Consider the following 18,704-nt stretch of genomic DNA (forward strand, 5'->3'; position numbering starts at 1 on the left):
AATTGCCTTATTTTTTCCCCAAGAGGGTTGTTAAATTCACCCCCATCTTTTTAAACCATGTGTTACTATGTGTGATTTTTAATTATCTGATTCTTTCAATTAATTATCTTCTGTTGTTGCTGCTGTTATGTTGTTTCCATGTACATGGCATTTTACAAATATATTTATTTCCAACCTTTCCATTACACTTTTTATCCGAAGAGCTCAAGGCAGAGGCTACAAAGTTCTCCTGTCTCCTAGACTGAGAGCTACTGACTGGCCCATGGCTATCCAGTGAGCTTTGATGCTGAGTTAGGATTTGAGCCTAGGTCTCCCCAGCCACAAAGAATGAGAAGATTGGGCTGTACACTGAGGACCTTTCCATCTAGAAAATAGAAACAAAGGAAACAACAGAGGCAGGGGAAGGGAGTGGACCAAAGGACAACCCTTTGTTAATGCCCTTCCTGTATTCATGCTCCATCAAATCAGTACACCAAAAGTGGTATCAAATTGTATCCCCTGTAGCACAGATGGAGGCCGGTTATGCATATTAGCATTAACTGGATTCGTCAAATACCATAGCAGATTTGATGCAGATTTCCACTACAGTCCTAACCTCACTTTCCTGGTAGTAAGTCCCACTGTGTTCAATAGGCCTTACCTTTGAATAGACATGGTTAGGGTGCTGCTGTCAGACCGTGGCTGAGTGCACACCATATATTTAAAACTCATGACTTCCTCCAAGGAATCCTCAAAACTATAGGGTGCTGGGAATTGCAGCCCTGTGAGGGGCAAACTACAATTCCCAGGATTCTTGGGGGAAGCAATGCACTTTAAATGTATGGTGTGCACACAGCCCCCAAGCAACCAGTACTTACCTACTGTGAACCCTGCACCCTTTTGTACTAGGTCTGGAGAGCCAGTAAGGTAAATCTGGTTCTCTCACGTTCTCCATGGGCCACACTTTCAGAATAAAAATTGTGCCACACTGAATTGTTTATTGACAAGCAAGACACTGAATAACAAAAAGAAAAAACTCTTAGCAGTGCTTTATTTATAACACAGAGCACATCTACTTTACAATATGAACATGGGACATCCAGAAAGTATAAAATAATGCAGCTACATAAGAAAATGAATTTCCCAAAATATAATGTAGATTGCGCTTGAATCTTCCCATTGCGCTTGCCATCCTCTCCTGCCACACCCTTTGAGAACCACTGCAGTCCGTGGTGAAGCTGCTTAACCCTTTCCTTGACAGCCATTTCCCCTTTCAAAACCACCCCTCCTTACATGAAACTTAATAAAAAGAAGTTAAAAAACAACAACAACAAAACCACCCCTCCTGCTGCTTTTCCAGCCGTGGAAAGAAAAGACAAGGGGATTCTAAAAATGCAGCTGCAGAGTTGGGTTTTGAACATTTTGATTGGAAAACAACAAGCGGAAAGTTCTTTCCTACCGGCTAGGCTCAGGCACAGATTGCAGCCACTTTGCTTCTCCTTGGGTATGTCAGGTCAGTGCAGCATGGCAGCCAAGCCAAGGTTTGGCTTATTGTACTATAATGAAATGTTTAAATATTTCTTTGATTGTCATTGAATCTCCCCACCACACTTGTCATCCTCTCCAGCCATACCAGTGTGGCACACCACGGATCTACAACCTCATGTTAATGATACCAGTGTAAAATTATACAATCTGTTTTATATACTGGATAAAACATCACAGCTAAATTTAATTGATCAAAAAACTGGGCTATAATAAATGTGTCAGAGGCTGATTTTTGGAGGCTTTACAATGGCTGTTTTATGCATAATCACTGTATATCCCCACCAGTGCTTGGCCATTTGGAATATGAACCACTCATGAGGCTGCATTTAGCGCTTGTAGTGCGCATTAATGTATTATTACAGCTCTTTTCATAGCAGGATGTTGTCATACTGAAATACAATGTGCAGCCAGAGCAAAAGCTGCCAACAGTGATAAAAGGCTCCAGCATTACAACAAGAGCATCAGACAATGTCTGGGGGAACGTAACCATTTTGAGCGACACCGACTGCTGAATGACTAGCTGAAAGCAGTTTTCTGCGTAGGCGTTACTAAATGAAGGAGTGAAGTCTGCAGGGTCCTCCTAGCTCAAAGTTAGCCATTTTGTGAGCGTTGCAATGGGAGGTGTGAAATGTTTTGCAGCCAAATTACTTCCCCTTCTGCTTCTCCTAGCAAGACAAACCCTCAAAAACGACAATTGTCCATTCCACTTTCACACACACGAAGGGGCCGTGACATAGTCCCAACACCACTGCTAGATGTAAACACACATTCAGACAGTGGCAGTTTGCGACAGTAACTGAGGAGTTAGCAACCTCTACAGCTGTGTTTCTTGGGGGTGGGGGGAGAGATGGGTGGAATGTCCTTACTGGAGGGCCCTGGAAAGCAGCAGAGGCTATTAGTCTAGAACCATGACGTTGTGCAGCTGCTAAACCAATGCAATAGTGCCGGATTAAACCCTGTGGAGGCCCCATGGCAGTCAAAATCTTAGGCCCCCCCTCACAATTTACCTTGAAACTTCTACTCGGCTACTCGCAAATATTCTACTAGGCTCTGAAGTCGGTGGGAACTCGCAACACACCAACTCACAGAAAGCTTCATATCTGGAGGTTTCTCATGTGCGTGCTCTAACGGGACAGCATTGAACTAAGAAAACTTGATTGTGATTTTCTTTCAATATCAGATCATTATTATTTTGATCCGTTGTCACAGGGCCTCTAAAAGGTTGCTCTCAACTGCATCTCTGGTTGCAACCCATTTACTTGAGCTCACCAAAGGCAATGAGAAAACCAATGCATCTTCCATGAATAGCTTTCCCATTTGGATCTGCTTCTTGGTCATGCTAAAGTGTGACATGGAAGGAAGGGAAAGATCAAACTTGATAATAAACAGAAATGGGAAGGCATTGTGTGTGTGTGTGTGAGTGAGTGTGTGTGTGTGTGTGTGTGTGTGAGTGAGAGAGAGAGAGAGAGAGAGAGAGAAATGAAAAGCTCCAAATTGCAAAAGTCAATTTGTGAGTAAGTTTTTGTGCGAATTTGTTCTGTCTCTAAATACTACCTCTGTACTTTGTGAGTTGCTCATTCAGAGACCTACTGGAATTTGCCAGGTGTAGACCTAAATGCTTATTTGTAAATGGACTCAATTTCAAAGTTGATGAATTGAAATGGCTTTTAGGAAATAAAATTGCAAATCTGGCTTGACAGGCTATTCTGTGGGAAAAAGCATGACCTCTGTAAGACTCCATTAAGTACTCAACTCCATTTATATTCCAGCTTTAAGTACATGCCAAACAAGGAAGCCAGCATGTTGATGTGGCAGTTTCAGATGGAACTTAAAAGTTCACTTAGAAACTGCACCCTAGCACATACCACAGGGCAGAAAATTACTTTGGTTGTTTACCCTGCTCCAGAGTTACAAGACTAGTTCAATGGAGGCTTGATCGTATTTGCTAAGCCAGAGGGAGGCAGCTACTGGTCTACTCTTTGCTGTGTTGCAGTTTTGCCATTCCAGATAGTAGCTACCAACCCAACAGAGATCAGGAGACACAATGAATGGCCAACAGGATTCTACCTTGACCTGAATCTAAATCCAAAGTAGGATGCTAGAATATGGCAGCTGGAGAGAGTGCGACCACACAGAGCATTTTCCCGAGCTACACAAAGGACATCTACAACTATGGAAGAGGCAGAGGAAGTTGCCAGAGGAAGGCTGCAGCAAGTGGACTTCATCCACTGCCATGCTGATGGAGGGACACTTCCCAAATAGCTGCACTATCCTCATCAGTGAGGACACCTCCAGCACTCCTCCCCTGTAAGATGCCTCCTTTCCTATCTCCCACTCTTGTATAAATGCCTGAGAGATTGCTGATCTTTATGCCCAGATGGTCCCGATCCCTCTAAGCCAATTCAAGTAACTTTCTCCATCCTTCTCATCCACACACAGAAACCCAATAGCTAAGTTTTCACCTATATTCCCTGGTGTTCAGTTAGCAATGCTTGGCTGTTGTTTTGCATGGGGCTCTAAATTCAGTCATAGCAAAGTATGACGGCACCAAGATTATCTAGGACAAGGCCAGCAGCACCAGTGCCCTCTGCTCCAATACCCACCCAAGTGCATGGATGGCAGTTGATTGAAGAGGGCTTTGACTCATAGAGTTGCTGATGTTTCTAAATGCAGACCTGTGTATGTTTAAATATAAAATGGATTGTGCAGGTTCATGAGTTTCAGTGGGATTTTACGATTATGTATCTAGTGCTATGTTTCAGTTGCACTCAAACTGAATCCATTTGTCACTTCCAGAGTACCATCTGCTCCTCAGAACAAATGTCATTTTATTGACAGCAGTTGTCACAATGTCTTCACTTACAACCATCTAAAATTACTTCAAATGCATGCATTCTTCTGTGCGTGTTCAAATAAAAATCTACATGCCATGTAAGAAGACTGACCGCCTCCCCTCTAAAATGCCTAGACCTGACTTCCATGTTATTCTAATCACATAACATCTGAATTTTTATCATCTTTGATCTCTGAAAACATGACATTTATTGCACCAAAACATCATTGGAAAGCCTAAATGTATCTTTAAGGCAGGATGGGGCAGAGATCTAGTCAGTGGGTCAGATCCTGAGGTCATCCATACACCATGGGCAACTTCAACAAATGGGTGATGCCACCCCACTCTCAATCACCTAGCATCATGATAACATCAGGTGATTCAACTTCAAAGGAAAGAGAGGGGGGTGCACTTTATGTACACTCCCAATTCTTTCCTTTCTTGCTTTGCAGATGCAGCTTCAACTCAAAGGAATATCATTTGAATTCAAGCCAGGGATGTAAAGGGATCATTCTTCCTTTGCAACTACAGCTTGAGCCTTGTCTGCAAAAGAATATCCTCCGCATCCCCAGCTTGAATTCAAGTTACATCTACAAAGGAAGAATCTGGAGTGCACGTCAGAAAGTCAGCATTTTTTTTAAAAAAAATTGCTGCCCTTTTCTGTTGCCGTCCTAGTTCTTTTTTCGCTGCAGCATGAACTTTCAACAAACTAGTCCTGTCAGTGGATGCCCTCACAAAGAGGTTCGCTAGAGCACCGGTGCTTTCTGCCCTTCTCTCTCCTCCTGCCCTGTGCCTCTGGAAATTGGCTCAGTAGGGTCAGGAGAACCCCAAGGATAGCACTCGGAGGGAGATTATTCAATCTGGCAAGCGGAAAACCTTGTGCTGATGGAACAATGGTAATGGCACTATGCTGAATTCCTCCCATAAACTACAAGGTATGGGGAAAGATCCAATGTAGTACAAGCAAGTGTCTGCTTATGCAGCAAAGGCTTATTATTTTTATTCCCCCTCCAGCCCCTCAAATTTTCTCCATTGACCTGGAGCACCCTCAAGAGCAGGTTTTGGGAGAGCAGGGTGTGTGGAGGGGGAAGAATATAAACCAGAAGTCCCAATGAGGGCAGACCTCATTGGATGTTACAGATATGTGTTTGAGGCAGGGAAGCAGGAGGTCTGCTAAGACCTTTCTAGCCCCTGAATCCAGCAAGTGTTAAATATATAAGCCAGGCTAGCTTCCTGGTGAAGCAATTGCCTGGGTGATGGGCCATTACGGGGGAAGAAAGGAAAGGGGCTCTGTGTAAGGTGGTAAATGGGTGGGGCCCCTTTCTCAACTTGTGGACAAAGCCAAGGTTGAGAGTTGCAGAGATATGAATCAGAAGAAAAGCAGCAAGCTAGGGAGAGAGAGAGAGCCAAGGCTGAAGCTGTGGGAGAAACAAGACCCTTTTGGGGGTGTTAATGCAATGAACCCCTCCATCGTAGTCTCAAGTGTTTTCCCCCCTTCTATTTCTTTCTTTTTTAAAAACAGCACATGAAACATGATCACACATATGTGTAAATAAATCTTATATCATAAAGACATCAGTCTCCACTGTGTCTCATTCTGAAAGAAACGTGAATTCTGTGTAAGTGCCTGGAAGCCCTGGAATCTTGCACCGATCAGATTGGGGTGGCATGCAACACTATAAATACCAATCATTTAAAAATATGTATATTAGCTAATTGATAACCTTGTAAGCAAGGACAAATGTGTGTGGATTGAATGAGCAAAGAAATGTGTAAGTGGCAAGAAAGGCTATATTTTGGTTCAGATTTCAAATGAGATTCTTTCGAAATCCAATCAGCTATTTTTTTAGTAGGGCAGAAATGCTTTCAGCAGATGTAATTATCACCCTAGCAAACAAAATGCACCAGTGGCAGAAGCCAGGATGAAGCTGATCTGCAGGATGAGAGCTTCTGTCACGTTTCATAATCCCAGTTTCAAAGTTTTTGTCATGAATGACCCCCGGAGGAAATAAGCAGCAAAGATGCATGTGGGTAAGCACATATTCCATGTTCAATAGAAGAGCTTGCACCTTAGAAAGGATTACTGTCTAGTAATCAGGTTCTAATGTGTTAAGTGCCTTAGTAGTAGTGTGAAGGAGGAACACGCTACATTCTCAAACTGACAGACAAGCTTTGTTACTAGAGGGGGTGGAAAACCAAGAGCCCATTCAATGCACATAACAAGCAACGAATGTAAAGATTCTGTTAATTTAAAAGACTGCTAATGGAGGAAGACAATAGATAAATCTTCAATTCATAACACAATATGCACTTAGGTCCTCCTCAACTAAACTTATTCGACACCTTTTCCTCAGACGTAGTGACAAATTGGTGCCCCAAATCAGCTATGCGGGTCTTATAAAGTATTAGAAGGGGACAAATTGAAGTTTCTATAGAGAGAATGGATTTGGCATGCGTTTCTAAAAAAATGAAGTGAGCTTTATGTCAAGTGGGGATTTGAGCCCTGGTCTCCTGGGTCCTAGTTTGATCCTGTAACCACTATAGCACACTGGTTCTCCTTCCCATATGCCATCACCCTGTTCCTGAATGCCATGTAACTGCCATCTCTTTCTTTTTTAGTACAAGGCACATGAAACATGACCACACATTTCTTATACCATCCAGTTTGGTCCTGGAAGCAAGCAAACCCCTTCCAGAGCGGTCAGGAAGTCATACTTCGCTAGGCACAAGCAGTGTGAGAAAAATGCCAACTGGGTAGTTCTGTATTTAAATTTTCAGCCAGTCTCTATTTATATACAGTTCAGAATGTGCTGAAATAAAAACTAAACAAAACCAGGCAGAAAATGCAAGATCTGAGTCACAAATGACATTAGTTAAATGTCAGAAATCTGAAACAGCTATGATATGCCAACTAGCTATTGGCTCAATACTGAAGTACGCCTAATATATAAATGGGGTGTTGTCTGCAAATATCATTCAGTGCCAACCAGCCTTAAAGCTGGCTCAGACTGACCAACGTATTGCCCCCCCCTTGCATTTCCTGCCTGCTTCAGTGCCTGCCATCCTCAAGTACAGAACACAGAGCCGCAGGACAATGTTGAGATCAAGACAGAAGAGATGGCTGAGTGAATATCCATTAGATCCAATCTTTCACTGCCCTAAAGTTTACCTGCATCATCGGCTCCAAAGTTACACACATGCCACTCTGTCCAAAATGGAAAAGAGTCTTGATAATGGTACCAATCGATGATGAATAAAGAAGCACAGAGGTACAACGAAGCACTGTCACAGCACAGTACTACCATAGTCATTAACTGAACCAGGGCAATAAAGACTGGGCACCAGCCCTAAAAGGCAGGCTGCATGCCATGCTCTCTCTCTTGCCATCACCCTCCTCACTACTCTTACTTCTGAGTAGGAGGGAATCCTAACCTGGGGGGGGGGGTTTGCTGTTAAGTAGCAGTCAATGGGGTAGAGTTCCAAAATAGGAATCAGAGCTCCAATTGCAGTCAGGGATGGGTGAATCTGTCAATTTTTGTTTCTCTCTGTTTCTCGCTTTTATTTACTGTAAGCTCAGATCGCCACATGTCCACATCAGTTCACAATTTCCATCAGCATTTTAGTATGATTTTCTCTCAATACAGATATTTTTGCAAAGCAAATTTCCCTAACAGAATGCATTTCTTGTAGGTTATGTTTCACTAATATATGCATTTTTATGCACGCTTAATCCCAGTGTATGCCTTTTTGCATACATTTCTTGGCCAGAGAACTCTGCTGCAAAATTCAGAGATGTGCAAATTTCGAAGGATGGGTTTGTTTCGGTTTACATGCTGTTCAGAAAAGTGCAAATTAGGTAGCTTCACCTTTCATTGTGGACTGAATCAAAGTTCTCCCCCATCCCTATCTGGATGGTGCTGGAGAAGGCAGGGTGGTGGTGAGGCTAGACCTGTGCAGAGGCACCAGTGGAGCCAATCCAGCACCTATACAGACCCAGCCTTTCCACTGCCCTGCTCTGCCTTGCCCCACCCCTGGGCCAGATGGCCAACTGGAGGGATGCCACTGTCAGGATGGGGCTCCACAGCTCTCCCCCACCACACCAGCTACTGCTGTCACTGTTCCCTAGCATTGTTCGTAGCAAAAAAGAAATCCCTTATACAGAGACAACCACCACCACCCAGCTGCCAACAAACTCCAGAGGTGCCACTGTGTGATGTTCAGCCTGTGTTTCCTCCTTCCTTTCCCTGCATCTGGGTGGGTGGGGGGGTGCAGCCAAAGTGACCAAGTGATCAAGCATGTGGGAGATTGCTCCTTAGGGTCTTAACACAGGCTGCCAACTCCATAATCCAACCTAGAAAGACTTATAGGGAAATGAGGATTGGATATAAAAATCAAGGTGGCTCCACATTTGTGGAATGTTCCCCCTCAGGGAGGCTCACCTGGCGCCTTCATTACGTATCTTTAGGTGTCAGGCATAAATGATTCTCTAACCAGACCTTCAGCTGATTAATCAATTTATGCCCCTTTAAACTGTCAGGGTATTGTTTTTGGTTGTTACTATGTGGTGTACTTTTGTGTTCTTATATTGTAAACTGCCCTGTGATCCTCAGGTGAAGGGCAGTATTAAAAATTGATTATTAATGGTGTTTGTCATAGCTCAAATGAAATCACTACTTAAGTGGTAATCAGCACAGGTGCCCACTCCCTGCCCCCAGAGGTTCAAGTGAGGACCACTGAAGACAGCAACACAGCAAAATCACCCCATCTTTATGCTAGCGCTGTGCTGATATTTTCAGTTGATCTGTTTGAGGCCATTTGCAGGGGGAGGATGGAAAGGAGAAATGCACCCAAAGAGGGAGGGAGGCAAGGGGAGAGGGCTTAATGGTGGTGGCAGCTTTCACTTAGTTACCCTTTAAATAAGGTAGTGAAGAGAATTGGGGGGGGGGTGAATCAGGCCAGATAACCACTCTCATTTGGTTTCTTGTTGCACTCATGATCCAAGATGGTGTGATCTTCAAAACAGAAAGAATTCTCTCTAGGGGCTGCATTGCTCCCACCATGTTCTCTTCATTGAGACCCTGCACCAGGCATAGGCAAACTCCGGCCTCCAGGTGTTTGGGACTACAATTCCCATCATCCCTAGCTAACAGAACCACTGGTCAGGGGTGATGGGAATTGTAGTCCCAAACATCTGGAGGGCCGGAGTTTGCCTATGCCTGCCCTACACCATCAAAGCTTCCAATGCCTACATGAAATGTCATGAAAACCAATAAAAGCCATAGCTCCCAGAAATCATTATGATGAAGCCTGCAGTTCTCAGATACAGAAAACAAACCCTTCTGATATGTTTAACCAAAGTATTTAATGTAAACAACATTTAATAAAAACATGTTACCTCTATGTGCATCAGGGATCCCTCTCCTAATTAACATGGGATGCCTTTCATCTACAAAATGCTGTGCAAACAGTCATTAGGCTTCAGGTTACCCCAGATACTTATGCAAACTGTTATTAGACCCATTATCCAGAAGAAGAAAACGAGACTCCAATGGTTGACATGATTAAATTGCCCAAGCTCAACCCCAGTTGTACTTATCCAGTACTTATCCAGGTGTAAAAATGGTGTTCATCTCAGTAAATCAGCCTCCATAATATTCAAGTTAAATGTCAATGCAGAGCCAGATGAAAAGCCCATTGAATTAAAGTAAGAAGAATATGAACATTTAACTTGAAGAAAAAATGGGATCATTATGAGAAGGTTCTGTACTTTAAAACACATAAAATGGGGGGGGTTAGGATCTTTCCTGCGTGCCTTAATTTTTTACCATATGGTGCATGCATGTGACCTGATCCAAGTATGCATGGCTTGCCTCACTCATTGAGCTACCTGCTCTGTGGCTCCTTTTAGTACTTTGTTGTTTCTTACTATGGCAGAACTGTAGTCTGGAAACATGGGGTTTGATGCACGGCAATGTTATATCTCATACGGATGGTATGCTTGGTGGCTGGGACTTGTAAAGACATGGAAAAGGTCCATGTCAGCTTTTTCGTTGGGGTCTGTCCCAGATCTGTGTGAAGACTCTTCTCAGGTACCAGAATGTGGTAACAATTACTGTTGGCCTTCACATACCGCTAGCCAGCCAGAACTAAGCCTCTGTGATCATAGTTTGACTCAACTTGCCAACATGCCCCTTCGATGTCCTTATTTTTGGGGGGTGGGTGTCATCCCCCAGAATGACAAAAGAAACCCAGCCAGAAACCCAGACGGCATATAAATAAAATACAACAGCAACCTGACAATAAACAAAGCAGTATTTTGTTCTTAACAATTCTTCTGCATTTTTACACATACTCCCTGCCCCTGGCGTTTTCCCTGTTTTTGTTTTTGGTCTTTGAATCCAGATCTTGGGGAGGGGGACGACTCCTCAAATATAACTTCCTCCTCAGCCCTCTCCTTCCTCAAGTAGTAACTGTTGGTCTCATGCCCACAGCCTCCTCATCCTTACACCTTTAATTATCCCCTTCATGCTTATAGTATAGTATTCTCCAGTGCTATGGAGCTACTGCAGTTACATGCTGTTATGGGGAAGACTAGTGAAAATTTTTGCTCCAGGTTCCACCCCCACCCCCAGTAAATCTAGCCTGGATGCACTTTCATTTATGCCTTGTACCAAATCTGTGTGACAATGGTAAGTGTGTTATCATGTCCACCCTGAAACAAGTGGCTCAATAGTATCGGGAAAATATTTAATACTAAAATTGAAAAGCATTCGTCTTAGCCAGTATTTTGTGTCAATAAGGCCCACAGGGTAATTATGTATTCTATTTTTTTAAAAAAAAAACTTTGCTTTCAGGGAAGTCTAACTTGCTTGAGCAACACTCCTTGTCTGATCAATATTAACAATACAAACAAAACTGGCTTCCAGCTATGGAAAGGTATCATTTTAAAATGCATACATATCAAGAAAACCTGTGGTAATCAATGGGCCACAGAATAAAGCTTGATTTCAGTTAAGTCTTATACGTATTACATATAATAAACACCATACTGTTGCGTGCTACCCCAATCTCCAGGTGGTGCCAGATTCCAGGAGTTCCAGGCACTTACCCAGGGTTTGGTTTCCTTGGAATGAGGTATAATGGGGACTGAGATGTCTCTATAATACAGTGGTACCTCGGGTTACATACGCTTCAGGTTACAGACTCCGCTAACCCAGAAATAGTACCTCGGGTTAAGAACTTTGCTTCAGGATGAGAACAGAAATCGTGCTCCGGCGGCGCGGCAGAAGCGGGAGGCCCCATTAGCTAAAGTGGTGCTTCAGGTTAAGAACAGTTTCAGGTTAAGAACGGACCTCCAGAACGAATTAAGTACTTAACCCGAGGTACCACTGTATGTGATTTACACACACACACACACACACACACACACACACACACACAACCTGAGTTTACAATGGAGGGGTTCACAGCATAAACACCTCAGGGGGGCCTTGATTCCCCCATAGCTGCAACCTTGGATTGAAACAGAAATCAAGCATTGCTCTCACTGTCTCTTTCCAGCTTGCTGCTTTGCTTCTAGCTCACATCACTCCACTCTGGCCTTTTGTCTTTCTAACTACCTGTGAGTTGAGGAACTACGGTACTTGTACCATCTCGCACAGAACCCCTTCCTTTGTGCTCCCATTATCTCAGCAGGAAATCAGCTTGGCTATTCTAGGAACTAGAAGGGAGCCCAGGCATTCAGCCTAACCCTCCCCCCCCCCCCAAAAATCTCATAACAATACTAAATCAGTGAATAACTTTAAAGAAAAACTCCTCAAGTATCACTCAACAGATTGAATCATCCAGAACTTTAGCACTGTTTAATTATTCCTAAGGGCTTTTAAATAAATCAACCTTGTGTTAATTATATTTTCTAAACTTGACTCAAAATCTTTTCAGCAGTGGATCATTAAGGAAACTTGGCTTCATGGAATAACAGAACACTAAAGCAAAGGTGGATTTAAGGGAGTGTGACCACTTCGGTCGCACTAGGCAGAGAATCTCAGAAGCACTGCCCTGTTAGCCACTTTAGTTGTGAAGCTGCAGAGGACATCTAAAATTGTGTGAGACTCTGCAGAGCATGCAAGATATCACGCGATCTCACACAAAATTGGCACCAATATTAGAGCCACTTATTTACTAGCAGCAGAGCCTGCAGGATGGGCAGAGAAGTGGCAGCAGATAAGATGGCAGTGCCAGTAGCAGAGCAGGCCAAGGCGACACATCCTGTTTCACCTCAAGCAGCAAATTGGGACACCCTGCCCCAATAAAGATGGATGTGTGTGTTATATGCTTGGAAAGCTAACTAGAATCTGTATGCTACCATCATAACTAACATGATTTTTCAGACCTTCCTAAACTTTGACAGGCAATGCTTTATAATCCTCTAGCAAAATGCCTCTGAAATAGAAGTGTGCACACACACCATTGGCCCCTAGCGCTATTAGATGTCACAACAACAAGTAGATATGCACGCAACCATCACAGCATCAACAGTGATTCAGTTGACAAGCACCCACACACATAAGCCAAGCTAGGGAAGGAAGACAAGAAAGATTAAGGAGCTGCATTGCATCAGGTCAGACCACTGATCCATCTAGCCCACTGTTATCTACTTTGATTGGAAGTGTCTCTCCAAGTTCTCACGCCTTCCATCACCTGTTATATGATCCTGTTGTCTGGAGTTACCAGGGATTGAACTTGGGAACTTCTGTATCAAAAATATGTGCCATATTACCGAGCCAGAGTCTATCCCCAAATCAAGTAACTGCTTTCTTCAGAGGAGATTTCTTAGGGAGGCTCTATTTCAGTGGACAATCACTAGGCCATTATTATCTGGCTATCTAGAGTGTGTGTATGTGTGGTTTTGTTTTTTTGTTTTAGAGAAATGAGAGGTATAAGAACTCCAACCTGAATAATTCCAATGTGAAACTGCAATTCTCATCAGCCCAAGTGAGCATGGTCAGTGGTCAGGGATGGTAAAGAGTCCAAAACCAAATATATTCCTTTTGTAGCGTACAACTTGGTGGTGGTATTTTAAGTCATAAGATGTGCAGGGCACTCATGCATAATGAGGAAAATAAAATACAGTCAACATATTACCTTGTTTAAACAAAGGCAACCAATGTACAGATAGCCGAATTACAGCAGCAGATAAGAAAGAAATGTAAGTTGGCTAAATCTATTAACAGTGCAGGGAATTTTTTGTTTGCATTTCGTATAAGGAGATACATTTTCATTATGCCCAGAAAGCAGCTATTAACCTGTAAAGTTTCAAGCGGCAGCATGACTGTGAAAGGATTGTCTCTTCCATCAGAGACCACTGGCAAAATCAAGCTTGGTCCAAATAGACTTACCCCCAAGAGCCTCCTTGGCTAGTTCTGCCTTTAGTATGAAAATACAGTTTCATACTAACATAGAAAGTAGGCTGGTGATTGGGGGAAAAGGTGGCCTGCCACCACCTCCAAGATGGATCAGCTGATGCTGTGCAATTCATAATGGGGGAATCAGATGGTCCCCCTCAAATGTGCCATGGGACTGTGGAGGTTATAGACACAATGAAAGATCCTGGATAATCAGGACCTCTCATACACACATGGTGGGTGGAGCTCTATGCACATAGATCAATATGAGTGTAGAGTCCATCCCTTTTCAAGTGCAATGAACACATGGTTAGTGAAGGGGGGAGGCATTGGGCATGGTGGCGGCAGGTGGCAGTTGCCCACACAGCTTCATGACCTCTATATGTAACATTTGAGTGTCCGGGGGTGGTAGGAGTCAGGCATTTGAATCTCCCAATAGTGACTACAAAAAGCAGAATTTAGGAAGAACCAATCTGTGCATCTCATTTTGGAACACATGGAGGAAAATGCTTCCCGTCTCCCACACAAACAGGGTTCTCAAGAGGGAGTCCCATTGCAACCGAATACTCTATGCATTAAACATTAAGTAAAACATAACATTTCCTCACCAGAGCAATTTATTCAGATTTTGTTTTACTCCTTTGGAAACGATTTCACTTCCACTATGTGCACCCACACACTTCCATTATTACTATTATTATTGGCATAATTATGGCTTGTTTGCACAGCTTTCCCTTAAGTCACATTTTATGATGGGAGTGACTGTTCCTCTGTGTCTGCAGGCACTAAGGGGATCTATCCTTACCTGTGCACACAACTGTATAGACTATCACATTATGTGCAGATGACTTTAATTTTTTTTGCATCATCCACATTTCCATAAATAACCTTGCACATTAAACATATTTGTATCTTCTACAAATGAATTCTCACATGAATAAATACCCAGGGTGGGGGAGAGAACTGTGCTTAGCCAGTGATGCGCTCAGAATTGGTGTGGGTTATTTCTTACATCCAAGTGGGTGTGCAGAGGACTGCAGCCAGAATTAACCCTCACCTGCCCCTGGAGCTTATTTATCACACTGGTTTTCATAGTAAAGTCAGGTTTTGCCAACCTTTTTAGGTTGCAGGAGCGTTCAGATTTTTGAGTAAGACCTGTGGCACTGGATAGAAGTCAGATTCCAAACAAAACTCATAATTAATCTGAGTTTTGAAAAGTGCACAGAGCTAAAAGAAGTGGGAAAGAGCATCATCACCCTTATAAATACCTCCTTCAGCTCAATGTACTTTTCAAGGGGGGAGGAAAGTGACTACACTTCCCAGCTCATGATTAAGGGGGCACTGAATGTAGAGGTGCTCAGAGACTTTGTAGGCAGCGAAGGAAGGCTTCAGGGGCACTATTGTGTCCATCACAGGGGCCACATTGGCAACCCCTGGGAAAACCATTAGAAACCAGACATGTGAACATAGAGATAAAAAGAAAGATTTTTAAAAATGCAAGGGGGGAATTCGTCTTGCATGTAGTTGCATGTACATTTCATATACATCATACCTTTAAGAGATCAATTACATTATTTTTCTCTCCCTCACACATAAAAGTTACATTCTTTCACATGACATTAAAGAGAATTTGTCCTAAAAACACCTGATTAACATCATCAAGGAATCCAGCCGGAACAAATCTCATGACCTAACCCACAGCTAAGGGAAAGAAGCCACCCCTCCAAATATAATTATGCAACAAGTGTATAAGATCAGCATTGAGTCGCTTAGCAGAACAAGGGCTCAGCCAGAAATGAAAGGAATATATGGGCAAAAATCTCACTGTATCAGAACACCTCTGATGTGACCCCAGCTCATTTGCACATATCACCCCACACTCTAGGTTTCCACTATGTACAGTGAAGAATTAAAGTAGCCACTAAAAATACAGGGCAGTTGGCCCTTTGCAGTAGTAATTACTATTCCTGCTCACATTGTTAAGCAGATCTCTGCAGAACACCATTTACAGAATTCATACCATACCAAATTATGAAAACACAGGAGAGGGGTTTCATATTGAGAAGCATAGCAAAACCAGGAATTTAGAAGCATGCATCCAGAGGTTTGTTATCAGAATGTAACCATGTGTGTATTTTTAAAATATTCCCCTCAAAAACACCAATAGATTATTCGGATGATCCTATAAAATGCCATTTTTAGGAACATACATCCAGCTGTCTGCAAACCAGAGGCACAGTTCCAGTGAGAGGGAGGGGGGATTATCCTGTGCTTTCTGATAACAGCTGAGTCAGATTCAGATCAAATTTTGTTTCTGGAAAAATCACACCTGATCTGACTCTGTACATGTCAGGATTTAGCGTGAAACAAATGTTTCAAAGCTGAAATATAAGCTGCTTGCAATTACGATCTACAGCAGAAATAAAGATAGTATTTCTATCAGTGCAAACCGACTGGATGTTGTTCTCCTAATGCTTCTGTTAAAAAGGGCTAGCACCACACAGTCCAAGGCAGAGATCACAACCAGTTAGTATCTTGGTGATCTTTTCGTAAGCTAGATATCCTTTAACACACATCTTGGTCGCCGCCACATCTTTCCCCTTTGCACAAATACTTGGTTTGGCATGTCTCTCCCAACAGCCCTGCCTGAAACACATTTCCGTGGAAGCAAGTCCCCGTGACTTCGTTGTGTTTACTTCCGCATAATGCGATTAGAAGCAGGGTGCCTAACAGGTGTTAAAAGACTCAAAGAAAGGCACAGGTATATAGAAGTCTATGGCACACTCTTACGTGAAAACACAATGGCTCACTCCCAAATCCACCTGCAAATAATTGGGGCTTGGCGTTTGGCAGACGAACGGCTCAGAGCTAAAGATCCCGGTGGGGCTGTCCAGCCTGACGGATGGAGGCATAGCGTTTTGAATTAAGGAGTCGTGCATTATATTATAGGACAGCACTTCTTAAATAACCTTTAAAAGGGGTTGGGGTTGGTTGGGGTCAGAAACTTTTAATTCTACACAGCAATAAGAGCCTATTGCCCTAGTTCAGCAGCTCGGAGATCGATCCCCGCTTTGATTTAACTTAATTCAATATACATTACGGGGTTTCCAGTCACACAGTTCGGAAGGAGTTCCCATCACCTTCCTTGAGAACACCCAGGAGGTCAGCCTCATTAATCTCCCATCGCCGCCACCAACCTCGAAGACGAACGCAAACAAAACAAAAAACACACACACCCTCGGCTCGCTTTTGCTAATTCACTTCGGGCTGCAAGCACCAATCGATTGGAAAGTGCATTATTAAATTAAAAGTTTGCGCCGTTGAGTAATGGCTATAGGGTTAAAAGGCCCGCCACGTTCCCCAGCTGCGTGCCCGCCCCCGGCCGCTCCAAACAATGCCTGGATCAGTCTATTATGCCCCGGAATGGACGTGCCCACCGGGCCGGGGTCGGGGCTTGGCCTGCGGTCCAACGCCGCTTCCGAGCCCCACGCCTGCCCAGCAGAGCGGTTGCTCGCTCGCTCGCTCCCCCTGCGCAAGGTGCCGAGTCCCCTCCAGAGGCCACGCCGCCCACCCGAGCAAAAGCGCGAAGCCGGAGCGGCAGCAACCTGCCTCTGTGGGAGGCAGGAAAGGCTCGGCACGTTCCCAGCCGCTCGGAGTTTTCAAGCGGGGCTGCCTTCTTCTAACGAGGTGGGATCTGGACAGAAGGAAGGGAAGGTGCGCGCGCGCGTTCGGTTTCCAGAAACGGATCTGGAATGCGCCCCCCAAACGAAGACCTCTCCTTCCTCGGCTCACCCACTTTCCTCGCCTCCCAGTCTGAGAGAAGAAGTCCGACGCGAGGAAAAAAGCCGCCTGCACTCACCGGAGCTATGCACTCCCCGCCCCGCTGTGCCAAGCCATGGGCGTCGAGGGCAGGCAGCCAGCAAGTCCCAGCTGGGGTTAAATCCTCGGCCGCATCCGCCGCTTGCAACAATCCCCACCGAATCCCTCCTTCCTCCTGCTCAGGTGCCCAGAAACTCCGCGCGCGCTGTCTCCTCAGGCGCCCGCCCGTGCCCGGTTACTATTCCATCCGCTTCCACGGCGCTTATCGAGCTGCTGCTGCTGCTGCTGCTGCAAGAGGCTGCGTTTCTCCACTTGCGTGCCGCACCTCGCCGCTCCAAGCGGAGCGCATAGCGCCGCCTGGCTGCCGCGCGCCAGAACCGCGGCGTCCAGAAAGCTCGGCACGGTGCTGGGCCCTCTTGCCTTTTTAAAGCACACCTCAGCTGAGCGGAAGGGGAGCGCGCGGCTTGCTCGCGGGCGCGTGCCGTTGTAGGCGCCGGCAGCCAATAGGGGAGGGGAGCGCCTGCCCGCCCGCCTGCCTGCGCGGGCAGGTGCAGGCCGCGCAAAGCGGTGGCTTACAAACCACAGCTCCAGCCCGCCGCCCTCTTTGCCCCATTTGCGCCTTTTCAGTGGCTCGCGCCTTTAGGACAGGCGCTGATTGGCTGCTTCACAAAAACCCCGTGTCGGTCATGTGGAAGGAGAAGGCGACGGTGCCCTAAGTCTGTGGGCAGCTGCAGTTTTCTTCTGCTGGGCTGGGGGTCAGAAGAGCGGGAAAGGGTCATGTTGCCCAGGACACATTCATCGTTGCACCCCCAAGGGTGACACATGTAGGAGCTCTGCAATAAACAGCACTCATTTTGAACGTAGAGGCTTTACAGGCAGTCAGGAACTAGCCAGACTCAGAACTCCTTAGCTGCTTTTATACACCCTCGGCCTATTTAGCTCTGTAAAGACGGCTGAAGTGACGGTGTTTATTATGCATAATTTGAGTCGGCATGGATAAGCCACCTTGGGAAACTGGTGAGACAATACTGCCAGAAATTCTGTGGTGAGGCCCTTCAGTTATACAATGTACCCAAATGTGGGCAGCCAGACGGGGGGGGGGGGAGAGTTCTTTAATTTCT

At 44.7% G+C, this 18,704-nt stretch overlaps 1 protein-coding gene across 2 annotated transcripts in view; it reads right to left on the reverse strand.

Moving 5' to 3' along the window:
• RASGEF1C (RasGEF domain family member 1C) overlaps window positions 1–17,992 on the reverse strand; it is an 82,032-nt gene extending 64,040 nt beyond the window's left edge. The window contains exon 1 of one of the 2 annotated variants that reach the window (XM_053376937.1): window positions 17,624–17,991. The gene's annotated coding sequence lies outside the window, so the exon portion shown is untranslated. Of the gene's footprint in view, window positions 1–17,623 lie in introns of both variants that reach the window. The other variant, XM_053376936.1, reaches the window with a different exon arrangement.
• Window positions 17,993–18,704: the final 712 nt, after the last annotated feature.

This window comes from Podarcis raffonei, chromosome 2 (assembly GCF_027172205.1).
Source record: "Podarcis raffonei isolate rPodRaf1 chromosome 2, rPodRaf1.pri, whole genome shotgun sequence".
NCBI classification, from domain to species: Eukaryota; Metazoa; Chordata; class Lepidosauria; order Squamata; family Lacertidae; genus Podarcis; species Podarcis raffonei.